We start from the raw sequence: 26401 nt of genomic DNA on the forward strand, positions 1-26401 counted from the left end.
CTGCTCCTGCCCATCTACTGCTGGTTATCCACAGTAGGCTGAATTTATGCTTAAGGTCACTAAATCATCTATGGGTTACATAAAACATTCTTTATTGACATGGTTATTTTGAAAGGCTACATGGTAGCCATTGGCTACTCTAGAGATGGCTGTCATAGATCTGGGTACATTCATCTCTGGTCATATCTGCTGTGGCCTGTGGAGCCTAGAAACACGGCATACTTTCTGGGTGGGGAGACCTGTGCATAGTGAATGCTCAGCATAACAAGCTCCTCTGAAATACCGCTGTTCATAGATCATGTCCATTCTTTTGGAATAGTACTAAAGATTATCTATATATACTTTGTTTTTCTGTTATTCTTATATACAACTAGAAAAAGCCAATAGCTTGCCATAAAATCTAGCGAATGGAAAGTAAACTGGCTGGTGGCTGGAGATTATACATTTCTTGATCATGTTTCTAATCATTGTTGAATCCATTATTTGCAGTAACTGGTTCAATATTATCTATTTAAGTGTTTGAGAGCAGGTTGGAGCATAACAAAGGATCATATTTTATAACTATGCAGCTTCCGGTACATCTCAGCACATTCTTGGATATGAGAGCTCATCAAATTAGATCTTTCAGGTCAATCCTAATTTTACCACATCTCTCCCTTTTTGTCCTAGATGGGACCAGATTTTGCTTTGGATAACATTGTCACAATATCAACATAATTAGCTATAGCAAATCTCTGTGTACATATGGGAAGGCTTATGTAAAGTCAGTAGACCAAATAGATTCCTGTACATTTGAATCTATTTTTTTTCTTTAGTCTACTTTCCAACATTCAATTCTGTTCACTTCTTTATCTTTTCTAATATTATGAATGTATTTTGCCACGAACATAAATTCTCCGTAACTTCCTTTTAATTCCATTTCAATATAAGTGGCATTGAATTTATATCTCTACTCTTTATTTGATTTTTATCCTGAGAGTATATCTACCTCTCTTGGAAAGATGTTTATACTGCAGATACTAAATTTCCGTACTGATTATCCCTATAGTAGAGTGTTTTTTCTGTCAGTAGTAATCAGAATCAGCTTGATGCAAAGACTTGAGCACTAACCTTTTTCAGAATCTCAAAGAAAAAAATATATGCTTCTTTCAAACACTGGTGGCTATGGAGTTTACAAAATCATTTATTTTGAGTAAGCCAAGAATTAAACTATTCTAAGGGTGATATAATTAAGTTGCACTATCAGATATTCATGAGTATCAGAATAGGTCACCATGTATAAAGTGATAAAAAGTATAGTGTAAAGATTACGAGCTTTAAATACTGTCTGACCTGAACTTGAATCATAGGTCCCCAGCCTGCTCTCCCAGCCTGCATCTCTTCATCTGGAAAATTGGGGCAAATTATCTCCAATGTCATCATTTTGACCTGATAATTATATAATCATACATACAAAATTTATACCCCAGCTGTCTGGCATTTGGGAGTCATGGTAAACACTGCCTCACCCCGTTGACTTTTATTGAAAATACCACCTACCTAGGAGCAGGTTATAACTCTTAAGAAAAGTTTTATAAAGCTTTAACAGATTTTTTTTTTGATTTAAATTTTGAAACTGCCTATTCTAAGTGAGGTTATCCTACAAGATGTTTTCTGATGTCACAGAAGGAATAAATTACCATCAAATAAATGAAAAACGGGATTCAGTTTAGAACCTAGAAGTAAGCTGGAACCTGGGGATAATATATGAAAAAAAGTCTGACTGAGGCAGCTACCTACATAAACAGCTCCCAATTCTCAAGTGGAACCAAGATTTTCTTCATTCTCTTTTCAGCCTGTGTAATGCAAATTAAGACAACAACTACACTGATAAAATCCCTTTAAAAACTTTAAGTATATCTTTTTAAATAAAAACTACAACTACCTTCATTTTTTAAAATAAATATCCCATTACACACTAAGCACATCCTTCAAGGGTCATAGACATCAACTAAGTACATCTAGTAAAAGTTCATTGGGTAGGGTATCACCATGGATTTTGAACTTGGCACAAGGAATAGTTTATAATAAAGAGATGTTATCAGCAATGTACAAGTTTGTTACTAACAAATGTGACCCGGTTTGGTTAATGTTGCCTCTTCCTGTTTATCCATGTTGCTTAAAATGTAAGAAAAGAAGATGCCAAAGACTCAATGACAGTAACTAGTCAAACACTTCTCTGAGGTATCTTGAATCAGTTGCAAAACCACCTCGCTGGAGAAAAGAGATAGAAGTCTCAGTGCAACAGAGGGAAATAAACGTCTTTAGGCTTTGGCTAAAACACACAGACAAACAGCTCGTACACATCCGTGCCTATGGGTATCCTAAAAATATGTTATTCCTGTGGGGGAAGCAATAGCATCAGCCTAGAAAGCTCTCTAGAGAATTTTGGAAGGCTAGCCAATTAATATAAACAATGTTCTGACATCTTTATAAAATGTCCCATCTCAGGATACCCATAGGAGGAGGGCAGAATCAACATTTCATGAAATATGAGTGCTCATTTTAAAAAGCACAGTTAAGATACCATTATAAATCTTTACACAAAAGCAGCAACATTTTACTTTGTGCGTTAGCATAACAGATGTTATTGAAATTCAATCTGTGTAAGTATTATCTCATGACAGTATACATTTGTATTTTAAATAGCGTTTGTCTCATTGTTAGAAAATCATTTTGAAGTATAAGTACTACATCATAAGAAGATAAGTGGTTGCTATTATTCACTCACGTGGTTAGAGCGCTAAGCAATCAATTGGTCATATGTAATTATATGGATAAAATCATTTTATTTTTTGATTGTATAGAAAGTTACCATGATGTGAGAGAAAACCATCAGACTATATTTACACTTGAAAAGTAAAATAGAAAAGAAAAAGTTTGGATAATTAAATCTAACTTTGGAAGAGTTGCTTCCATTCCCTTTAGATATTTTTAACAAACTTATGAGGAAAAAGGGTTTAGAAGAAATAATGTGGACTAGTTTGTCTAAATTACATAGATAATTGCCCTAAGCCATGTAAAATACAAGTTTAACCTCAGTTCACTCTTGTTTGATGACAAAGTACAACTTCAAACATAAAAGCCAAGATGTCCAGTAAACATTTAATTTGAATCCATTATTGAAGAATTCTCCCTTCAAAAGTAAGTATTTTAGAAAGAAAGTAATTTTCTTTACTTTTCTTTTTATTAAATTATCTCATTAAAAATTCACCTCTCATATAAAAACTATAAATCATATCATGGTATGATAATTCTTTTTGGTTCATTTTTCTTAACAGCTACATCAGAACCTTTATTAAAATTTTAATTGCTAAATGGTCACTATTAAAATATTCAGGGATTTAGTCCTAAATCCTTCAACTCACAGGGAGCTCAGGAACGTTGTTAAAGTAAAAAGCTGCACAAAATCTCAACTCTCATTTGCAAATGTTCTTTCCATCTGATTTAACTTTGAAGCTTTTACACTGAGAGCTTTTGCCATATGACATCAACAAAACACTTCAATCAAAATCAAGTTACCTTAGCGCCGCACAGTTCTCTAGATTATTTAAAAAGGTAAAAAGAGAAATTCACTCTCTTTTCATATTTCCTTTCATTTTCTCTTGATGCAAGGCAGAATACTTAGGTTTCAAAAGAAATTGCTCTGTAATATCATCCCCAAACACCGGGTTTCATTCTAGGACAATTGCTTGCAAACTAAGGCTTCTCCTGACAGAAACAGTCACTTGCTGCAGTGCAGAATGTCAGTATAGTCAGTTAGAACTTTCAATGCAGAAATTCAGTGCGACGCAGTCACTCAGGTGAAGCGGCACTTACCTTAATTGAAATATTCACTGCGAAGGAGGTGAGAAATCAGTCGAATCAACCGTGAACGGGGTGGGGAGAGCGAAGTTTTCAGTCAACACCCTCCAAGTAGCTGCATGCTCGGCTGCTTTTTCCTGTTTATGCTGAGCCCCTCACTGTCTAAGAGAACAAAAAAGAGAAGCTGAAATCCTCCGAGGTTCCAGTGAGTAAATGAGGACTAAGCGATATTTCTTAACGGGAGCTCCTCGGCGAGCATGCTGCGTTTGGTGGTTCCCTAACTGCTGTGATAGGCTGCTGTCAGGTCCCCGGAGCCGGGCGATAATCACTGACCTGATTAGCAGGAGACACTGTGCGCAGGCAACACACGCAGAGGGTTAGTGGGTCTCCTGGGAACTGGAAAAGGCACCGGGGCTGCTTGGGACTCCTGTCTTTTCCAGCCTAATGGATGAACTACAACTCTGGCTGTAATTTGCAAGGAGATTAGCTACAGTGTTCAGCCACGGAAGGACTTAAATAAACGTGCTTTCTCCTGCAGTTCTGCCAGGTGCCTTCGTGTTAGATAGCAGGTACAGTGAAACAATTAATCGACCGATAGAGCTGATTTGTAAGACAAGACGAAAGCTGAAAAATGTTCAAAGCAATGTGATAAAAGATATAGCTGGGCTTGCCTTTGCCCCAAGCCTGGTACATACTTCAACCTTTGCCTAAGTAAAATGTTTTTAAAGGTTGATCACAGCCCTCCAGAGTGCAACTCTGATTTATGAAAGAAAGGAAGTATTCATACTAAATAAGCATGTTTGGCAGGTTCTTAACAGACGCAGGCATTCAACCCAAGACATGGAAAATACAGCGTTTCTTATGTAGTTTCTCAAATAGCATTTTAAATTAGCGTCACACTTGCGAAAAAATGTTTGCATTATACTATTAACCTGAGTAGCACAGGAGAATACATCAGTACACCTAACTAAATCATCTCTTCTACTATTGTTGAAGTACTAATTTTCTAAAACAAAAATAAGCAAGGGCATGAGAGGATACAAAATGTCAAACAACATATTAAATGTAGGCATGCGCCGTTCACAACCTGCTGATACCCCTCCACTGACCCCCTGAGCAGATCTTCAACACCTCCGACCTCAAAAGTTACGACTTCCTCCCAGAGATCTAATTCTCTCAAAAAGGTCACCTAATTAAATGCCAAAGCCTCAAATGGTTAAGTTTTGACAATTCTCACTTCTATAGGAGAAAGTTATTAACATAAGAAGAACAGATGAAAAAAGTCCTTTGCATGTCTCGAGGGTGAGAAAAATCTCATTGCCAGGGAAAAAACTGACAAATGTCCTGTCACAGTGATACTGTGTGATGTGTTCAGCATTTCTGTTTTTCCAAGTAGGTCTCACTTGGGACATATGGCATTCCCTTGATGTGTGTGTGTGTGTGTGTGTGTGTGTGTGTGTGTGTATGTGTGTGTGTGAGAGAGAGAGGGCTCTTGAGAGAGAGAGAGAGGCTATATTTGGAATATTTACATGTATTTTTGAAAAATCCCTAATTTCAGTAAAGGGATGCACAAATCATACATAATGGAGAATATGTTTGCCTTCTATATTACCAAGTAAATTAAAAAAAAAAAGTATTTTGTTAAAATACAAGCTCTTTGATGGTAAGACTTCTCAGACAAAATAAAACTTCAGTGCAACTATATAGGGCAGACACTTGAATTTAAAACAGAGATGCACCAGGGAGAAGCCCCAGGAGAGCTGATCCTGTGTCCCATTCAGAGGAGGTCTCTTGCTCCCTCAGCTGGTGGAGGGTGAGAGCTGAAGGTGAGGAAATCCAGTCAATAAGATTCAGGAGAGGGAGAATAACTTCTGCCACTGTTAAGCAGGAAACCCGTTATTCAATTATTGACTGGCATTAGAGTGTTCTACTACAGATAGAAAAGAGTTGCTTGTATCCAAATTGATGCACATAAATAAATTGAAAATAAACAGTAAACAGGAAATATAACTGCTAATTTCTTCTGCAAGGATCCTGGCTAGTTGTTAGCCCAGCACTTGTGAATGAAAATGTGATGGATTCCAGTGTTCCGATGTTCTGATGTTTAGTTGGTCTTCCAGTTAAAACACTCTGGTCTTGTATTTGTCTAAGCTTCATTCTGAGCACCTTAAGTAGTGACTTACTTTTAAAACTTTTTAAAACCTTAAGATAGTGCTTATTTTCTTAAACCCCATCCATTAGCAATGATGGTCACCAACTAAAATGGGTACATTCTAAGTTAAGCTAATTTTGTGCCATAGTAGTTAGTTTCTACCTGGAAAGTCCTGACTACATCAGATTGCACTGATGAAGCTTCCAAAATAACGAGTCTTGTTGTTCTCATAGGATCCAATGGTCTTTAACTCTAAATATTTTCTACAGAGGGTATGAGTAATTCTGCAGTAGTTTTCTAAACCTATGTTGAACAAATAGCTGATTTTATGTGGCAGTACACTCATGAATAACAAAGCAGAAGAATAATACTATTTTGTAGGGAGCGTAGAGAGGAACCAGCAGTGATAATTATAGGTATTTTATATTAAGTGCTTGCTATGTGCCAGATGCTTTGAATATACTTCAGCTCTAGCCATTGTCCATGAAATCCTCAGAACAATCATATTAAGCATGCATTATTATCTTTTAAAAATTTTTATCAATTAAACTAAGGCTCTGAGAAGTTAAGTAAATTTATCACAGCCACAGAGCCAGTACAGAGCAAATACAGAATTAAAACTCAGGTCACATTAACTGTAAAATCTTGAAGCTTAGAAATTTCCAAACCGACAAAAATACTTGCTTCCAAAAGTATAGGAAAGTTGTATTGCTTTTATGATTTGCAAAACATTTTCATCCTTAAAAATGTGTTTTGTGACTGATAAAATATTACATTGTAACAGCTTAGTCACAATAAACAGTTATCTATATTTGAGCAGAAAATGAAATTCAACAAAAATAAACGTTAGCCTAAAAATAAACTAAATCTAGAACTTCCAAATGATGTAATTTCATTAGCTCAGGTTGGTCAATTTCAAATTTTTTTTCTCTCTTTTGCAATTCATTTACCCTTTTTCTTAAAACAGTAATTATGGTTTTGTTTTGTTTTTTTTAACCAGGAAAATGACCTTACTCTAGTATATGGCTATCTCAAGAACATTTAGGCCAAAATTAAGATGATTTCTGATATATCAGTTCTCCAAGAGAAGTACTGTAATGTAATATCAAAGCTTAAAATAACTATGGAGTTGAAAAATTCATTTCTAGTTTGTTCAAGCTTTATCTAGAAGTTTTTTAAGCCTCACATGAATCTCACTATTTCATATGGTCTGTTGAAATTCTCAGACACATTCACAATCTTACAGAAAAACGTTGTGACCATGCTTTTTCAAGGCTTCTAATAAAAATTCTATCTAAAAAGAAATGATAAGAACTCAAATTAATTCAGCCCTTAAACTGCCAAGAAATTTCCACCTAATGTCTTATTTGATTCTTACAGGAATCTTGTGATATGCATTACGATAAGTATTTTACTCATATTTTAATGATGGGAACTTTGGAATAAAAAGAAAGTGATTGTCCCTTTGGTCTTTGATGCTTAGTGGAAAACCTGATGTCTTCCTTTCCAGACAAGGCTATTGCTCTCCACCATGTCTAACAAATATGTTTGTTGGAGTCATGTTGTAGTCAAAAAAGAATTCAATGGATATCTAAGTGGAAGCCGCTCTTTATTTATTTGAGTTTGTTCTAAAGAGTCAGAACTGTGACGTAATGAAGGAAAAAGTACTCTTGAGTGGTAGGAAGCTTGTAATTTATACTTACAGGAATCTTTCCACTTGGATTTCTCATAGACTTTTCTTGATGTTAACTATAATTATATTAAGACAATTGTTCAGATATTGATCTTATGATTCTTATATGAATCTCCTCCTACTTCTCTTTCAACATCAGATTCACATATTACCTCTCTGTTTTTTTGTGGTGATTTAATTATCAGGAGAGAGGAAATCTCAGAATGTTGGTGTTAATTGTTTTCTTTTTTAAATTGAAGTATAGTTGGTGTGCAATATCATATGTTACATTTGTGCAATATAATGATTCACAATTTTTAAAGGTTATGCTCCATTTATAGTTCTTATAAAATATAGCCTATATTCCCTGTGTTGGGCAATATATCCTTGTAGCTTATTTTATTTTTTATTTATTTATTTTTTAATTTTATTTTATTTATTTTTTTATACAGCAGGTTCTTATTAGTCATCCATTTTATACACATCAGTGTATACATGTCAGTCCCAATCTCCCAATACATCCCAGCAAGCCCCCCCACCGCTTTCCCCCCTTGGTGTCCATACCTTTCTTCTCTACTTCTGTGTCTCAATTTCTGCCCTGCAAACCTGTTCATCTGTACCATTTTTCTAGGTTCCACATATATGCGTTAATATACGATATTTGTTTTTCTCTTTCTGACTTACTTCACTCTGTATGAGTCTCTAGATCCATCCACATCTCAACAAATAACCCAATTTCGATCCTTTTTATGGCTGAGTAATATTCCATTGTATATATGTACCACATCTTCTTTATCCATTCATCTGTCAATGGGCATTTAGGTTGCTTCCGTGACCTGGCTATTGTAAATAGTGCTGCAATGAACATAGGGGTGCATGTGTCTTTTTCAATTATGGTTTTCTCAAGGTATATGCCCAGTAGTGGGATTGCTGGATCATATGGTAGTTTTATTTTCAGTTTTTTAAGGAACCTCCATACTGTTCTCCATAGTGGCTGTATCAATTTACATTCCCACCAACAATGCAAGAGGGTTCCCTTTTCTCCACACCCTCTCCAGCATTTGTTGTTTGTAGATTTTCTGATGATGCCCATTCTAACTGGTGTGAGGTGATAGCTCACTGTAGTTTTGATTTGCATTTCTCTAATAATTAGTGATGTTGAGCAGCTTTTCATGTGCTTCTTGGCCATCTGTATGTCTTCTTTGGAGAAATGTCTATTTAGTTCTTCTGCTCATTTTTGGAATGGGTTGTTTGTTTTTTTAATATTGAGCTGCATGAGCTGTTTATATATTTTGGAGATTAATCCTTTGTCCATTGATTCGTTTGCAAATATTTTCTCCCATTCTGAGGGCTGTCTTTTCGCCTTTTTTATGGTTTCCTTTGCTGTGCAAAAGCTTTGAAGTTTCATTAGGTCCCATTTGTTTATTTATGTTTTTATTTCCATTACTCTAGGAGGTGGATCAAAAAAGATCTTGCTGTGATTTATGTCAAAGAGTGTTCTTCCTATGTTTTCCTCTAAGAGTTTTATTGTGTCTGGTCTTCCATTTAGGCCTTGAATCCATTTTGAATTTATTTTTGTGTATGGTGTTAGGGAGTGTTCTAATTTCATTCCTTTACATGTAGCTGTCCAGTTTTCCCAGCACCACTTATTGAAGAGACTGTCTTTTCTCCATTGTATATCCTTGCCTCCTTTGTCATAGATTACTTGACCATAGGTGCGTGGGTTTATCTCTGGGCTTTCTATCTTGTTCCATTGATCTATGTTTCTGTTTTTGTGCCAGTACCATATTTTCTTGATTACTGTAGCTTTGTAGTATAGTCTGAAGTCAGGGAGTCTGATTCCTCCAGCTCCGTTTTTTTCCCTCAATACTGCTTTGGCTATTCGGGGTCTTTGGTGTCTCCATACAAATTTTAAGATTTTTTGTCCTAGTTCTGTAAAAAATGTCATTGGTAATTTGATAGGGATTGCATTGAATCTGTAGATTGCTTTGGGTAGTATAGTCATTTTCATAATACTGATTCTTCCAATCCAAGAACATGGTAAATCTCTCCATCTGTTTGTATCATCTTTAATTTCTTTCATCAGTGTCTTATAGTTTTCTGCATACAGGTCTTTTGTCTCCCTAGGTAGGTTTATTCCTAGGTATTTTATTCTTTTTGTTGCAATGGTAAATGGGAGTGTTTCCTTAATTTCTCTTTCAGATTTTTCCTCATTAGTGTATAGGAATGCAAGAGATTTCTGTGCATTAATTTTGTATCCTGCAACTTTACCAAATTCATTTATTAGCTCTAGTAGTTTTCCAGTGGCATCTTTAGTATTCTCTATGTATAGTATCATGTCATCTGCAAACAGTGACAGCTTTACTTCTTCTTTTCCAATTTGTATTCCTTTTATTTCTTTTTCTTCTCTGACTGCCATGGCTAGGACTTCCAAAACTATGTTGAATAATAGTGGGGAGAGTGGACATCCTTGTCTTCTTCCTGACTTTAGAGGAAATGCTTTCAGTTTTTCACCATTGAGAATGATGTTTGCTGTGGGTTTGTCATATATTGCCTTTATTATATTGAGGTAGGTTCCCTCTATGCCCACCTTCTGGAGAGTCTTTATCATAAATGGGTGTTGAATTTTGTCAAAAGATTTTTCTGCATCTATTGTGATGATCATATGGTTTTTATTCTTTAATTTGTTAATATGGTGTATCACATTGATCGATTTGCGTATATTGAAGAATCCTTGCATCCCTGGGATAAATCCCACTTGATCATGGTGTATGATCCTTTTAATGTGTTGTTGGATTCTGTTTGATAGTATTTTGTTGAGGATTTTTGCATCTGTGTTCATCAGTGATATTGGTCTGTAATTTTCTTTTCTTGTAGTATCTTTGTCTATTTTTGGTATCAGGGTGATGGTGGCCTCATAGAATGAGTTTGGGAGTGTTCCTTCCTCTGCAATTTTTTGGAAGAGTTTGAGAAGGATGGGTGTTAGCTCTTCTCTAAATGTTTGATAGAATTCACCTGTGAAGCCATCAGGTCCTGGACTTTTGTTTGTTGGAAGATTTTTAATCACAGTTTCAATTTCATTACTTGTGATTGGTCTGTTCATATTTTCTATTTCTTCCTGGTTCAGTCTTGGAGGTTATACCTTTCTAAGAATTTGTCCATTTCTTCCAGGTTGTCCATTTTATTGGCATAGAGTTGCTTGTAGTAGTCTCTTAGGATGCTTTGTATTTCTGCGGTGTCTGTTGTAATTTCTCCTTTTTCATTTCTAATTTCATTGATTTGAGTCCTCTCCCTCTTTTTCTTCATGAGTCTGGCTAATGGTTTATCAATTTTGTTTATCTTCTCAAAGAACCAGCTTTTAGTTTTATTGATCTTTGCTATTGTTTTCTTTGTTTCTATTTCATTTATTTCTGCTCTAATTTTTATGATTTCTTTCCTTCTGCTAACTTTGGGTTTTGTTTGTTCTTCTTTCTCTAGTTCCTTCAGGTGTAAGGTTAGATTGTTTATTTGAGATTTTTCTTGTTTCTTGAGGTAGGCTTGTATAGCTATAAACTTCCCTGTTAGAACTGCTTTTGCTGCATCCCATAGGTTTTGGATCATCGTGTTTTCATTGTCATTTGTCTCTAGGTATTTTTTGATTTCCTCTGATTTCTTCAGTGATCTCTTGGTTACTAAGTAATGTATTGTTTAGCCTCCATTTTTTTGTGTTTTTTATGTTTCTTTCCCTGTAATTCATTTCTAATCTCATAGCGTTGTGGTCAGAAAAGATGCTTGATATGATTTCAGTTTTCTTAAATTTACTGAGGCTTGATTTGTGACCCAAGATGTGATTTATCCTGGAGAATGTTCCGTGCACACTTGAGAAGAAAGTGTAATCTGCTCTTTTTGGATGGAATGTCCTATAAATATCAATTAAATCTATCTGGTCTATTGTGTCATTTAAAGCTTCTGTTTCCTTATTTATTTTCATTTTGGATGATCTGTCCATTGGTGTAAGTGAGGTGTTAAAGTCCCCCACTATGATTGTGTTGCTGTCAATTTCCTCTTTTATAGCTGTTAGCAGTTGCCTTATGTATTGAGGTGCTCCTATGTTGGGTGCGTATATATTTATAATTGTTATATCTTCTTCTTGGATTGATCCCTTGATCATTATGTAGTGTCCTTCCTTGTCTGTTGGAACATTCTTTATTTTAAAGTCTATTTTATCTGATATGAGTATTGCTACTCCAGCTTTCTTTTGATTTCCATTTGCATGGAATATCTTTTTCCATCCTCTCACTTTCAGTCTGTATGTGTCCCTAGGTCTGAAATTGGTCTCTTGTAGACAGCATATATATGGGTCTTGTTTTTGTATCCATTCAGCAAGCCTGTGTCTTTTGGTTGGGGCATTTAATCCATTCACGTTTAAGGTAATTATCGATATGTACGTTCCTATGATCATTTTCTTAATTGTTCTGGGTTTGTTTTTGTAGGTCCTTTTCTTCTCTTGTGTTTCCCACTTAGAGAAGTTCCTTTAGCATTTGTTGTAGAGCTGGTTTGGTGGTGCTGATTTCTCTTAGCTTTTGCTTGTCTGTAAAGCTTTTGATTTCTCCATCGAATCTGAATGAGATCCTTGCCGGGTAGAGTAATCTTGGTTGTAGGTTCTTCCCTTTCATCACTTTAAGTATATCATGCCACTCCCTTCTGGCTTGTAGAGTTTCTGCTGAGAAATCAGCTGTATAACCTTATGGAAGTTCCCTTGTATGTTATTTGTCATTTTTCCCTTGCTGCTTTCAGTAATTTTTCTTTGTCTTTAATTTTTGCCAATTTGATTACTATGTGTCTCGGCGTGTTTCTCCTTGGGTTTATCCTGTATGGGTCTCTGCACTTCCTGGACTTGGGTGGCTATTTCCTTCCCCATGTTAGGGAAGTTTTCAACTATAATGTTTTCAAATATTTTCTCGGGTCCTTTCTCTCTCTCTTCTCCTTCTGGGACCCCTATAATTTGAATATTGTTGCGTTTAATGTTGTCCCAGAGGTCTCTTAGGCTGTCTTCATTTCTTTTCATTCTTTTTTCTTTATTCTGTTCCGCAGCTGTGAATTCCACCATTCCTTCCAGGTCACTTATCCGTTCTTCTGCCTCAGTTATTCTGCTATTGATTCCTTCTAGTGTAGTTTTCATTTCAGTTATTGTATTGTTCATGTCTGTTTGTTTGTTCTTTAATTCTTCTAGGTCTTTGTTAAACATTTCTTGCATCTTCTCGATCTTTGCCTCCATTCTTTTTCCGAGGTCCTGGATCATCTTCACTGTCATTATTCTGAATTCTTTTTCTGGAAGGTTGCCTATTTCCACTTCATTTAGTTGTTTTCCTGGGGTTTTATCTTGTTCCTTCATCTGGTACATAGCCCTCTGCCTTTTCATCTTGTCTATCTTTCTGTGAATGTGGTTTTTGTTCCACAGGCTGCAGGACTGTAGTTTTTCTTGCTTCTGCTGTCTGCCCTCTGGTGGATGTGGCTATCTAAGAGGCTTGTGCAAGTTTCCTGATGGGAGGGACTGGTGGTGGGTAGAGCTGACTGTTGCTCTGGTGGGCAGAGCTCAGTAAAACTTTAGTCCACTTGACTGCTCATGGGTTGGGCTGGGTTCCCTCCCTGTTGCTTGTTTGGCCCAAGGCAACCCAACACTGGAGCCTACCTGGGCTCTTTGGTGGGGCTAATGGCGGACTCTGGGAGGGCTCACACCAAGGAGTACTTCCCAGAACTTCTGCTGCCAGTGTCCTTGTCCCCACGGTGAGCCACAGCCACCCCCATCTCTGCAGGAGACCCTCCAACACTAGTAGGTAGGTCTGGTTCAGTCTCCCCTGGGGTCACTGCTCCTTCCCCTGGGTCCCAATGCGCACACTACTTTGTGTGTGCCCTCCAAGAGAGGAGTCTCTTTTTCCCCTAGTCCTGTCAAAGTCCTGCCATCAAATTCCACTAGCCTTCAAAGTCTGATTCTCTAGGAATTCCTCCTCCCGTTGCTGGACCCCCAGGTTGAGAAGCCTGACGTGGGGCTTAGAACTTTCACTCCAGTGGGTGGACTTCTGTGGTATAAGTGTTCTCCAGTCTGTGAGTCACCCACCCAGCAGTTATGGGATTTGATTTTACTGTGATTGCGCCCCTCCTACCATCTCATCACGGATTCTCCTTTGTCTTTGGATGTGGGTATCTTTTTTGGTGAGTTCCAGTGTCTTCCTGTCGATGATTGCCCAGCAGTTAGTTGAGATTCTGGTGTTCTCGCAAGAGGGAGTGAGAGCACATCCTTCTACTCCGCCATCTTGGTTCAGGGCCCCTTGTAGCTTATTTTATATGTAATAGTTTGTACCTCTTAATCCCCTACCCCTATACTGCCCCTCCTCCCATCCCCACTGGTAAGCACTAGTTTGTTCTCTATATCTCTGATTCTGCTCTTTTTCATTAAATTCACTAGTTTGTCGTATTTTTTTAGATTCCACATATGTGATATCATACACTATTTGTCTTTCTCTGTCTGACTTATTTCACTTAGCATAATTTCCTCCAAGTCCATCTGTATTCTTGCACATGGCAGAAAGCTCATAATTTTTATGGGTAGTATTCCATTGTGTATATGTACCTTATCTTCTGTATCCATTCATCAGTGTTATTTTAAATATAAAAAACAAAACAAGCAGGCTAACAAAGTAATAAGAAATTGATCTTTTAGCAGCAGCACTGAGCTAATACTAATGCAGGAATGTTTGCTGAATGCTAATAGGGTCTCATATATTATACATATTTCTGCCTTTGTGTAAGTCATGAAGACTAACAGGCTGAATTTACCAGTCTTTAAAGTAAACTTTTCACATTTTTGAGGCCAGTTCTCTTTTTTCACTCATATATACTCATGAATTTGAGATACTATATACTTCTGGAAATAAAGAAAGCTAGATTGGATATCAGAAAGCTTGGACTATAGTCAAAATTCTGGTACTAACTAGCTTTATAACTTTGAGCCATTTAAAAAGCTTCCAGTTAATAATTTCATTGAAAAATGTGAAGAAATTTGGCTATATTATCTCTAATATTTCAGTCTGCTATAAAATTATGTTTTCTATTTGACTAAAAATTTGTGATATTCTTTCTACTTAATTCAGAAATAATCAGGCAGTCAAGAAGAAAAGATTGTATAAAGTTTTCTCCCCTTTCTCATCCTGTCACACCCCTAAGTTTTATTCTATAAATGACATTATGGAAAAAAGTATTTTGTTTTCATAGTTTGAGTATTTTAAGAATCAGTCAGGAGTCATCGACTTGATATTGTACATGATAGGTGAAAACATTTGCTAAGGTCAAGAATATTCTTTAATTTTTTTAAAGTAACTATAATGCATTCCTTTTAAAGGACACAGCTGTTATATTACATCTAAAATGGATCCTTAGCCTTTTTCTTTATTGTTCTGGCCAGTTAAAAGTGAAAGCTGGTTTAACTAAGATGACTGAGAATTAACTTAAGCTAGGGAGCATAATTTTAAAATGGACATATAATATTAATATATTTTGTATTTTAAAAATCACATTTCCACTTTAGGATACAGTTAGTTATTTTAAAATAACAGAAAAGCACATGCATAATTAAAAGAAAAGAAATGGCTTTCAGTAGACATAATTGCTTGGTATTTTACCCCTTTCCTGTTAGTTTCTTTTAGATATGATTATTAAGTGCAAAAAAATGAAATAAATAATATATAAACTTTAAGAATTATTAAATTCACTTAAAGCTATTGAATATTAGTGATGACTAGAATTAGGCATTATAAAAACCAAACCACACACATTTTTAGCAATGATTAAAAAATAAGTTGCTAAACAAATATACATAAAATACTATTTAATGAACAGTATTACTTAATAGAAAAAAAGAAGGGCATGTTCATTTATTTATTGAGTAGATATGTTTACCCTTTTTGGAGAGTCAGAAAAGGGGTAAGGCAGAGTAAGTGTACAGTTAATGGGATGTAGAAAGATTGGGAAGCACTAATATGATAAACTATCAAATTAATTTGCTGTTCACCCAAAATTCCTAAAATTAAAAAAATCCTAATTTAGATGGACATATTAACTTGAAACTATATAATTGTTTAAAGTCCTTTCTACCAGCATAACCTATTAGCATAGTTAAAATTGAAAGAAAAACACCCTAATAATACCAAGTATTGACAATGATGCAGAACATCTATAACTCTCATATACTGTTCATGGAAATGTAAAATAGTGCAACCACTTTGAAACACATTTTGGTAGTTTCTTTAAAACTTAAATATATACCTATTGTGTGATGCAGCTATCTCTCTCCAAAGTATTTACTCCAAGGGAGAGAAAGCTTAGTACACAAATGATTGACTTTATTCATAATAGCAAAAAAATGGAAACAATCCAAACATCTATCAACAGGTGAATGGATAAACTGTGGTACATTTTTATAATGAACTACTACTCATCAATTAAAAGGAACAAACTAGTAGTATACTCAAAACTGAACCACAAGGTCATTGTGCTGACTAAAAAGAAGCCATTTACGAGGAGTTAAAAATATGGAAATAAAACCATAGTGACAGACGGCAGAAAAGTGGGGTTGAAGGATGGGGGTGGAATAAGGGATGGCAAAGGGGAACAAGAAGCCTTTTGGGAGGATGAAAATGTTCAGTACCTTGGATATGGTGGTGGTTTCGCAGGTGTATACATTTGTCAAAACTCATCTAGTTTATACTTTAAATATGTGCAGCTTATTTTACGTTATACCTAAAGTTGCAAAAATACGTCTCTTCCTCATTTATTCTTTAATTGAACATTACTATAATTAAACTGTCAATGCCACATTATATCCATAATAAGATAACAGTCTGCCTGCCTTTCATCCTATTTCCTATTTTCTAAAGGAACCATATTGAAGATGGGATAAAATCACCTACTTTATATTTCTAATGGTTTCTTAAATTGTAGAGAGCATTTCCCATTCAATCAAAGTTTAAGACAACTTTAAACTTAATGTCCTAGTACATATCCAGATAACAGTTCAGTAAAATTTTATATGGGGAAATAAAGTGCCATTCCATTTGAAACAATGACTGCTGTGAATTGCTTAATTACTTCTTGATACACATATATCATTGTCCATTTGTTTCTAAATTCTCTTTAATGCGTATTGAAATTTCACCATAGCATAACTTCAGCATGTTTGCCACAGCAAGTGACTCTATATAACAGAAAAATAATTGGACTTTCTCAGCCTCAAACTGCATTTGACAGGCCTTAAGATGAAAATATTTTATATAGCATCATAAAGTTGATATTGTTACCAAGTGGCTCTAAAAGGATCTCCCTCTTACTCCTATCTAGTTATTTACTAAATTGAACTTTTTCTTTGGGTTTCATTGTGACTCCGTTAACTTCTGAATACTGAGTTTCATTCTATTCTCAGTTACACTGACTGTAATATCCAGTTTCCGCTCCTGTCAACTTGCTCCTTTTCACTCTAGGCCAAAGTCAATAATTTGCTTCCACAACATAAAGAATAGGTGACTTCTATCTGCCTTGCTGACTCTATTTTCCTTATTAAAAATAATGTTGGGCTTCCCTGGTGGCGCAGTGGTTGAGAATCTGCCTGCCAATGCTGGGCACACGGGTTCGAGCCCTGGTCTGGGAAGATCCCACATGCCGCAGAGCAGCTGGGCCCGTGAGCCACAACTACTGAGCCTGCGCGTCTGGAGCCTGTGCTCCACAACAAGAGAGGCCGCGATAGTGAGAGGCCCGTGCACCGCGATGAAGAGTGGCCCCCGCTCGCCGCAACTGGAGAAAGCCCACGCACAGAAACGAAGACCCAACACAGCCAAAAATAAATAAATAAATAAAGTGTAAACTTTAAATAATAATAATAATAATAATGTTAACTCTCCACAGTAATACAGACTTTTAACATTTCTTAGACTGTTGGTGGATAGTCTGAAATAACACTTTTACTACTTCGCGTTCATCAAATATATGGACTAAAGTTTTTGTAGTAATGGTGCAGCGGGAAAAATACGGGAAAAATATCAGGAACTTTGGTGACTCACTCCCTGAAATGGAAGTGATACAGCAACATGACAATAGCAAACAGCAGTTGTGAATCCTTGGACTAGTTGCTTTATCCATATTTGCTTCAGTTTCCTCAGATAAGAAAAGAGAATAAAATAATGTGAAATTAGTTCATGTATATGCAGAAATAAGATTAAATGAGTTAGTAGATATGTAGCACCAAGAAGGTAATATTACAAAATACGGACTCAATAAATATCAGCCACAATTATTAGTTAAACGTGCAATATATGCAGTATGTAAACCCCAAATAAAATTTTGTTTTTAATTGTCATGATTATGTCCAATTGGACGTAGGCTAAATGTATGTCATACTCTTTATACTGTAAATTCTGAAAAGAAATTTCCCATTAAACATGTAAAATAAAATTATTCCATCCATGTTTAGCAAGAATGTTTCAAAGCACAATAATGAATTGCTGGTGGACATAAAAACTGCAACTATATCTCAGGGGAGCCACTTTGATATTTGTAACAAAACAGTGTGTGTGTGTGTGTGTGTGTGTGTGTGTGTGTGTACAGATATTTACCGGAAAACATTGTGCATTACATCATTGTTTATAACTGTGAAAAACTAAACATTAATTATAGTATTATTGATTAGATATAAACATGAAAATGTAATACATGAATGCAGATTTTTAATAGAAAAGAAAGATCATAATAACACCTAAGTATGTTTCTATATAGATTTTAAAGGAAGTTTATGAATCTTGAGAAACTAAACATGTTTTCTTGACATTAGCATTTTGGTAGGTTAACTCACCATTTCTTGTTTGTAAAAATTGTAAGCTAGAGAAAATTAAAAAAAGAATAATCCTTAAGTTGTTTTATTTATCATTTCCTCCTCTAATTCTTTCTGTTTTTTGTATATGTCTATATAAACAAAAGGAAAGGGAAGCTACAATTTAGACACTTTTATAAAATCCAGATTTAAGTACTTTAAATTAAAGAGATAGATACGTGACTTCTTTTAGAGTGAATGTTGATTCTCCCACAGATGAGTTTCAAATGACATTGTCCGTTGCATCAACTGAAAAAATATCAGTACCCACTCCTTACGGTTGATGAGGGGTATTACCTCTTTTCACTCCATTTCCTTCCATCAAGAACGGGTAAAAATCAAGAAAACTGATTCCAATCCCACAGAGAAACTGATCAGCTACTGTGTAAAAGTGTGGCTTCTAGGAAGAAGCCTGAGCCAGAAAAATATATTCTAGTATTGAGCAAAATCCCTTTTGTGTAGTCTGCTTTTCACTGTTGAAGGAGCTCAGAAGGGTCTTTGTATTGGAGGGAGGGAATCTGAGATTCATGTCGGGCATTGGAGTAGAAATAGACAAACTATTTTCTTCCATTCAGTTTGTAATTTTTCCAACTTTCTACTACAAAAATCTCAGACAAATATAAACAGTAAAGGAAACAGTATTGATGGACACCATGTTTCCATCATCCAGTTTCTTTATTTAGCAAATTGTGGCCAATCTTGTTTCCTCTATATTCTCTCACTTTGTCCTCTTACTTCCTCTTGGATAATTTTGAAGCAAATCCTAGACACTTATATTTTCCCATCTGTAAATATTTCAGTGGGCTGTGTAAAAGATAAGGACTCCTTGCTTTTCCACTACAACATATTCATAATATCATTATCTCAGGATGTTTTCTTTTGCTTTGGCTTTAAGTGACTAATGCTAATACGCCTAGTTTAGCAATTTAATCTAGCTTACGAGATTTCAGTATATAGACTGCATTAACTCCCTCTAGTAGTATAGACTGTGGATGTTATTTTACAGCAGCCCTCACAAGGAGGTTAGCTGACCAATAATATCTTAAACTTGATTCCAGAAGCTACTACCCCAGTCTCCCAAAGTGTCCTATTGATTGTGGTCAAGAACAGTATCGGAAGATATATTAGTTATTACAAAGCTTAATAATTGATATATCACTCATTTGGTCAAGGAAACCTCAATAGTCCCCAGTTGTTTATTGTATAAAAAGCAAATTTCTTGCCTATAATTAAAAATTCTCCTTGATCTGCCTATAAAGTGATTTCCCACCATGTCAAAGATGAAAGCTGGTTTCTTTACTTTAATTGTTATCAGAATGTAATTTCCCAGTCTCTAGGTTTTTATTCCTGGGGCTTGTCTGATTTCTTGCCAAACTTCATATGTGTTTACGTAAAAGGACCTATACTGTTTGATAGCTTTCTCAATGTTTAATTCAAGTGCTAGATACAAACTAGACACTCCGTAAATATTTGTTGAACACTCAGTATAATGCCCAATTGAACAAAATATTGGTTTTCTGTTACTGGCAGATGTTTACCTGCTTCATCATTTTACTATTCTGTTTAAAAGCAGCACAGACAAAACCTTTGGGGAATTTGATTTCCAGATGCTTCTGTCCTGCTTGGAAATATGAAAAGCTATCACAATTCACCACACCAGAACTATTTCATTCATGGCAGCTGTCTCCAAGTGGCTACAAAGTAAGGACCGTTTACCTTTATCACATAGTGTTATTTTTCTTATCTAAAGACCAGGAATTAGGTTCTTGATTTCCAAAGGAGGAAACACTAGTTATTTTAAGGTGTCTTTTTAGGTAAGTCATAGTTTATAATGATAAGCCAACTTTACAATTTAATTGAATGTTTTTAAGTCTCACTGAGACTATACTCTTCTCCACTTTAAAATGAGTTGTTTTTCATTTCATAAAATTGTCATTTTAAGGTGTTTTTTTTACTAATTTTAAACTCAGTGAAATGAATATGAAAATATGAGAATCGTATATTATTAATATTTCTTGAAAATATTAATAGTTCACAATTTATATCTTCATTTATAGTCAAAGCATACAATTTATTATACTAATGACAGAGGACAAACATACTCGCAGTTAGTTGCAAAATGATGGATTGTGGTAAAACTAAGTTGCTACACTCTGATTTTACTAGCTTTAATTAAGAAAAAAATTCACATAACTATAAAAATCACTCTAAAGCAATATGATTTAGCAACAATTTAAATACATAAAAATTTTAATAAAAACAACCAGAGTAACCCTTTTATAAATAGCTTGAAGTAATTCTAATTATTCGAGAATCATTATGATGCAAAATTCATGTTTTCTCTCCAATACTTATATTTAATAGGAAAACTATTATCCTTGTTCTAGTGAGCTTTGATTGCTTTCAAAGTGAGCAACTTGATGGAAAAATTCAGGCTTTTCTGAATTGAGTTCTGACATATCCTTGAATGGACATTGTAGTTAATTATCTCCATTGAGACAGCCCTCTTACGATCATCTACTAAATTCAGTCTGTTTTAGAAGAGCTAGAGAAATAGACAGGCTGGTTCAAAATCATAGATGTGTTAACAACCTGATGTTTTAGGGGTAAATACTGAATGCTTAGCAGGTGTGAAATTTGGCAGTAAACATAAGTGACTCAGGGCCCTGAAGCTGTCTGAAGTGAGGGATATCCATTGAGTTGCCCTAAGATGAAAGCTGACATAATCTTTTGAGCATATAGAAGGCATCCAGAAAAACCAGGATTTTATTAGTCTAAGACAAATGTTTGTATTTGATTCGGTGCAGTAGGGTCGTTTTTATGAGGGATTTTTGCTAGTATGGTCCACAGACAAAGCAAGCCTAGGACTGCTGCTCTACCATTCAGTTTTGTGACCTGGCATAAGTGTGGAAACATCTACTAGAAAGATTTCATTCCTAGGTTTTATGTTAGGCCCCGGATTATTATTATCACGCAAGCAAGTGAGATTTACGGCATTCACACAGGAAGAGTGGGATTCTTATAATAGGAAATCTGCCCTAATCTATTTGTAGTTCCATGTTGGGACCTGGCACACCCAAGCACTATATGCAATAGCTGCTCAGTATTCTAGGACTACTGGAGAGGAGATTAAGCCACAAGAAAGACAGACCCTCAAGTTAGTGTAGGAGGGAGCTATGAAAAACTGATACATCTATAAGAGGTGGCCTGAGAGGCAATATGCTGGTGATAAAAGACAGAGCGACCAAATTGCAGGGCAAGATCAGGGTCAGGTGTTTCTCAGGCAATTGAACCACAAAGAAAGTCAATTCCATAAGAAGGAAATTCCAGACTAGATCAATCATTATCAGAAAATGTGTCACTGACAGTGGGCAATGGAGGCAGATTTCCAGGAAGGAAGCAGATAAGAACTAATCAAGGGAAACAGGGACCTGCCAACAGCTATTTTTTAACAGGGCTTCAACTTGGGGAAAAAAAAAAACAAACATGTTATAGACAGTTCATTAGGTAGAATAATTTAGATTAATTTAAGGTAAATTTCCCTAAATCAACAATGTTAGGAAGTGGCTTATCTGGGATAGAAACTCAGCAATTACTCCAGAGCCTGCTCTTAAAGACAAGCCTTATGTGTATTCTAATTTCATAATATATCCATGTTACAGTGTTATATGCTTTTCAAAGAGATCATATACAAATGATTTCTTTGGGAATTACTGCATGTATGAGGTGAGCAGATCATATCATTATGTTCATTTCACAGACGAAGAAATTGAGTCTAACATAACTGCATCCTGTCTGAGGTCACATAGATAATAATTTTAAAACAATAAACTAGAATTTAGGTTTTCTGTTTCCCCATTGTTCTATGTTCATTTGACACAGAGGCTGGCAGACTCTTAAAGGACTAGATAGTAAATGTTTTAAAGTTTGCAGCAAAAAGGCAAAATTGAGGATATTATGTAGGTACTTATATAATAATTTTAGATGTAACCATTAAAAATGAAACAGCTGGGCTTCCCTGGTGGCGCAGTGGTTGAGAATCTGCCTGCCAATGCAGGGGACGCGGGTTCAAGCCCTGGTCTGGGAAGATCCCACATGCCGTGGAGCAACTAGGCCCACGAGCCACAACTACTGAGTCTGCGCGTCTGGAGCCTGTGCTCCCAACAAGAGAGGCTGCAATAGTGAGAGGCCCGCGCACCGCGATGAAGAGTGGCCCCCGCTTGCCGCAACTAGAGAAAGCCCTCGCACGGAAACAAAGACCCAACACAGCCAAAAATAAATAAATTAAAAAACCAAAAAAACAAACAACAAAACAAAACAAACAAACAAAAAAATGAAACAGCTTTCTTTCTTTGTGGTCTATACAGAAACAGGCAGTAGGTCAGATTTGACCCACTGGCCATAGTTTATCATCCCAGATTATAGCAACGCTTGCTTGAATGGTTATTTGCAATAGCAACTTAATCTAACCGTGAAGAATTGAATAGTGTTACATCATCATGCATCTCTCTGACTCACTTAAGTTGTGTTATATGTAGAAGAAACTTAAATAAATCTTGATTTACACAGAACACATTATGAAATAATATGGTGACATCCATAAACTTATAAAATAATGTTTCTAAATTTTATTTCTATATTTTGTATAGATTAATACACATTGATTTCAGTTAAAAACCTGTCAAATCCAGCTTCTCCCAAAATATAATTATCATGATTTCATTAAAATTGATTTAATTTTTTTCTCCATAGGTAAAATTTGTGGATTGAAATAATCACATAGTACATCTCATAGCATTCCCCAAAATAGACCAAAGGCATTAGCTATCTGAAATCTCCACCATAGCAATATGATTGCATACTCTGTCTGTGATATTTCCAGACATTAATGACTTTGTGTCAACTTTAATTATGATATTTTCTTGGAGTAATGTAGAAAGGAATTTTAAGCTTATAAACGTACGAAAGCTTAGCTCTTTAATGTATTTTTTGCTCAGGAAGAATTTGACCTCAGCATGTAAGCTTTGGAAAAAGATGTTTTACTCAAATACAAATAAATGGGAATAATTATTCAATATGAAAAAAAAATGTCAATATGCTCTTTCATATAACAATTAAAACTAGTCATTTTGTCCTCCCAGTTTTCCAGACCTATGTAACCTGCATAAATAAATGATGAAGACAGTGACAGCAATTATTGGTAACACAACTGAAATGACATTTAAAAATACCTAAAAAGGGTTATAGCTCTGCAATAAGCTTTTAATATTTTGTATCTTGGAACATTCAAGACAATACCATAGTTTCTTAGAGAAAAGTTTATTGACTGAACATTTTTGTAAGTAAATGGATGACCTTTGCTTTCTCTTCTTATTTGTACACTTAGAAATTACCTAGGGGAAAGAGAGTGTCAATTTGTCATTCTATAGTATGATACATGAATTGAAGTAATCTTAGGGAAGGCTTGGAATCTAAGTCTACATGAAAAACCACAGATTTGCTCAGAACCAAGCTAAGCACAAAACTTTGCCAAGTTAATAAGCATTGCCTTTCTACATTGTAGCATCTTCAAGGTCTTTTGTCTGAATATGAGCAAACACAGAATTGAGTAGAAACAACATGCAAGAATGTGGCACTTTGTGTTTGACCTGAAACCATTTTACTACCCTGACTATGGACACCAATGAACAGCTCTAGAACTTAAAAGTATGAGTTGATTTTGAACTTACTGCAATGTCAAAATGAGGTTATAAAATATGTAGAGTAGTGTTATTTGTGCTATTCATGTCTACCTATTTTGTTCATCAAGATAAAATAGGCAAGTGGATGATCATTTCTAAACTATCATGATGGTTGAGTCATGCACAAGGCCTCCACGCACTTGCTCACAACGCTTCTGGATGGATGTCTGACGGTCTAATATGCATTTGAGGAAATCAGTGTAAAAAGGAAGGGCTGGTTTCAATAGCGTGTGGTGTAATGACACTTTGGAAAGAAAGCAAGTGTCTTTGTTTCTTTAGAGACAAAAACAAGAACTAGTGATGGTGTTTTTTGTATGTCAACTTAATTAGGCTACAGTACCCAACTATGTAATCAAACAGCAATTGAGGTGCTGCTGTGAAGGTATTTATAGTTGTGATAATTTGGGTGGGCTTGAGGCTTCCCTTAAGAAAAGAAAAAAAGAAAGAAAAGGAAAAAAGAAATGCAACGTATGGACAGCAGCTTCAGCCTGTGCCCCAAAGTTCCAGCCTGCCCTCTGATAGCCTATCCTTCAAATATCGGACTTGCCTAACCAAATCCTACATTTTCATAAGCCAATTCCTGGCAATAAAATTTTTAGTATATATACCCACTGGTTGTTTTTCTCTAGTGTAACCCTGACTGATAACACAGAGACACTCACTTGATTAAAGATTTTAAAACTTTCTGCAAAATTCCCCAAGAGAAAGTAAATCTTTTATAATGTTAACATCAAATACATATGGTTGGCTAACAAAAACAGCAACAACATAAACAGTAGCAGCAATAAAAACTAAACACCTAGAGATCAAGAGTATAACATGAAACAGAATATGGAATAACAAGTTCAGAAATAGACTATCAAATAGCTTCAGTGTGGGAAAGAGAATCTTGGCACCCCCTTTAGCTACTTTCCCACAGTCTTCCTTTTCCTTTTGCTTTATAACATTTCTTTTTACATTTAGATGTTTGCATTACTGAGTAGTGTGGCATCAAATTTGAGTGCAAGGTATCTCTGCAAAGGCTGTTCTCTGTAGTCTACTCCTGTGTTGGTGGTATGTAGAATTCTAAGATGATCCCAATGACCCTCACTCTTTGTAATAGCAAAAGAATTTTTTGAAGTTACAACGTTTTGTAACTGAGGTTACAACTCATAGTAAATAAAAAGATTACCCAGTGAGCCTAATCTAATTTAATGCACCATTTAAAAGCAGAGCATTTTTTTCCAACAGGGGACAGAAAAGGAAGTCAAAGAATTGGAAAAACAGGGAGCTCTTCCTGGCTTAGAGATGGAGGAGGCCATGCGGGAAGGACCTGAAGGTGGCCTTTACTATCCGAGAGAGACTCTCAGCTGACAGCCAGCAAGGAAATGGGACCTTAATCCTACAATGAGAACTTATTCTGCCATCAACCTGAATGAACCTGGAATCTGACTCTCGCTCCATCCCTCTGTTAAGAGACCACATTGACTTCTGCCTTGTGATACCCTAATGAAAGAGCACAGTTGAGCCTGCCCAGCCTTCTGGAATACAGAAATGTGAGATAATAAATGGGTGTTCATTTATGCCACAAAGTGTGTAGTCATTTGTTTCACAGCATAAGGAAACTAACACAGTCCATTGCAAGATATTTGAGTCTCTCTAGTACTGAGAACACTTTTTAATTCTCGTTGAATCACAAATGCTCAGTACATTGCCCGGCACATTCAATACATAGCAGTTAATTGTATGAATGAAGGGAATGACACAGGGGACCTTAAAATCTGATCTTTAATGATTTTACTTAGACTGGCCTTTCCCCCACATTTTGATAGGTGTTGACTCAGTGTAACACATTTAGAATAAAGAGTAGGACTAGATATTTCCAGTTTTGAAGATAATGTTCAGAGATGATGTCTCAGACCATGTGCATTCATATCTCATTTAATTTTTGTTGTGTGACATATTGTATAATTTAACATAACTAAATTAATCAGAACTAGGAAAATTGGGATAATATAGAAAGGCATCCCAGTGGCCTTCATGAATTATAAAGGAACTAGATGGATGTAGATTGGAGTTGTCCAGAAGCCTGGGCCTTCTCTAGTTTGTGTTAATCCCAA

General features: G+C 35.7%; 1 protein-coding gene across 1 annotated transcript in view; it reads right to left on the reverse strand.

The window, feature by feature from the left end:
• LOC118893137 (cadherin-12-like) overlaps positions 1-26401 on the reverse strand; it is a 291428-nt gene that overhangs the window by 199557 nt on the left and 65470 nt on the right. The window contains exon 2 of the mRNA XM_036848361.1: positions 3859-4005. The gene's annotated coding sequence lies outside the window, so the exon portion shown is untranslated. The remainder of the gene's footprint in view (positions 1-3858; positions 4006-26401) is intronic.

Source organism: Balaenoptera musculus, chromosome 3 (assembly GCF_009873245.2).
Source record: "Balaenoptera musculus isolate JJ_BM4_2016_0621 chromosome 3, mBalMus1.pri.v3, whole genome shotgun sequence".
In the NCBI taxonomy this organism is placed as follows: Eukaryota; Metazoa; Chordata; class Mammalia; order Artiodactyla; family Balaenopteridae; genus Balaenoptera; species Balaenoptera musculus.